The sequence below is a fragment of the Helianthus annuus genome, chromosome 5, assembly GCF_002127325.2.
Source record: "Helianthus annuus cultivar XRQ/B chromosome 5, HanXRQr2.0-SUNRISE, whole genome shotgun sequence".
Classification (NCBI taxonomy): domain Eukaryota; kingdom Viridiplantae; phylum Streptophyta; class Magnoliopsida; order Asterales; family Asteraceae; genus Helianthus; species Helianthus annuus.
Window position 1 is genome coordinate 81,295,399 of NC_035437.2, and position 2,035 is coordinate 81,297,433.

Below are 2,035 nucleotides of genomic sequence, written 5' to 3' on the forward strand. Positions count from 1 at the left end.
CAGCCGACTTCGGACACTGTTTTGACCCGTTTAACATCAGAATCTAACAAACATGTTCAAACATAAAACGTAGTATGTTTCAATAGCTTTCTGAGCATATAAGGCTCAACCTCACAGGTCGTTCCAGTGATTTTATATGATTTTTTTAAAAACTGCAGCCCAATAATTTTTAATCCCAATCAGCTTTGTTATAATTTTCTTATTCAAGCATTTCATCAAGCACCTTGTGTGCAACACGAAACATCCAATTTCTCCAGCCCACTTAAGTGTTCTAAATCCTTAAATTCTCGCAATATTTAACAAGTAGTAACATCAAACCTCAAATCTAACTTCAGGGAGTTCTATTAACACAATTTAACCATTAAGATTCTAGTGTTCATCATATTTCTACAAAACCCATTTAGCACATAATCGGGTGATCATGAATTCACAATTAGGAACATCAATTCAACAAGTAAATGACTAGGGTTTACTCCTAGACATAAAATCATTCCTAATTTCATCATATAACGAACATGCAACCATGAATTTTCAGATTTCTAAGTTTACCTAGAAATCCAACTAGAGATTCTTCATAAAATTTACATACCTTATGACTCCCCTTTCAATGGAGATCACGAATTTGTAATCATGCAGACGATTCGGGCTTGATTTGAGCTTCAATTTGGAGGATTTTGTGAGAATTAGGGTTTGTGGAGAAACCCCTGGTCGCCCCCTCCTGGTTCTGTTCGATCCATACACACAAGTGTGTGTTATTATATTTTTTTTTGTTTTAATTAAAAACTAGTTTGCTTTTTAACACCTTTGGCCCCTCAATTATTGTCAGGTTCTTACTTTAGGTGTTTTTAACCCACTCACATACCATTATGAGACTTTTAATTAACTAGGTTGATTATTCCTAGTTAACTTAGTTAGTTCTGGGAGTTGTAACCCGTTTATTTTATGTCCCGTTAACTCAGGTCCCTTTTTATAAACTTTGTCTTCTCAAAGTATTTATCCTCTTTCCAGTTAATATTAAGTTTATTTATTTAAATTCCTAATACTTACCGGGTTAATTTTTACCACCAAAGGTATTTTACCCGTCATTACTATTAACGCGGTTTGATTACCAAACCCGTTTTTTGGGTGTTACATATGACCAGCAGTTTTGCACTGAAAACAGGTTCTTGTATCTGTCGTTTTCTGAACAACATTCTTCTTCAATTCCTCTTGCTTCTTGGCAAGGAATTCTTGATTTGTCTGCTTCATGAAAGCTTGCTCTTTCTCAGCCTCTGAAGATTTTCCTGAAACAAACACATTTTTTAGTTTATAAACTTTTTCATTTTTATGATTTTTCGGTTGATTAAATCCAAGGCCTTTCTTTTTGATATTACCATTATGGTTTGGTTTCTTTTGGAAACTATAACCACAATTGTAACCCATTTTCTTGTTAATTCTTTATTGGTCTCTTGAAGTGTATTGTTTAGGTTTTCCAGAAAGATTTAAATCTTTTATTTCAGAAATATTAATTTCTATGATTTTGAAAACCTTTTTAATCATTTCAAGTTTAAAACTTCTTATTGGAAAAGTTTCATCAGAATATAATTTGTCAGAATCTTTCAAAGTATATGCAACTTTGACCGGTTCATCATTCAAATTAGATTTCGATTGCAAAACTCTTTATCATAAACCCGTTTGTCCTTTTTGATTGTTGGCTTTGACGTATTGGACTCAGACTTTGACTCGGGTTTGGACTCCATTTTTGACTCCTCACTGTCATCTTTATCCAACACCTGATCGACCACACTTTTTATCAACTTTGACTCATGATCAGTGTCAGACGATGTGTACATGATATCAATGTTTTCTGGCAAGTTATCTGACGGCCCAGACTCCCATTGTAAGTTAATTGCCTTTTTGACTCTTTCAGAATTAGGATTTCGAGGCGAATATCCATTTTCGACCGGAGGCGGACATCTATTGTAGACAACACTTGGTTTCTTACCAAAAATTTCTACTTCATCCTCGTCTTTTGTCACGGACTTCTTTTCTTCCG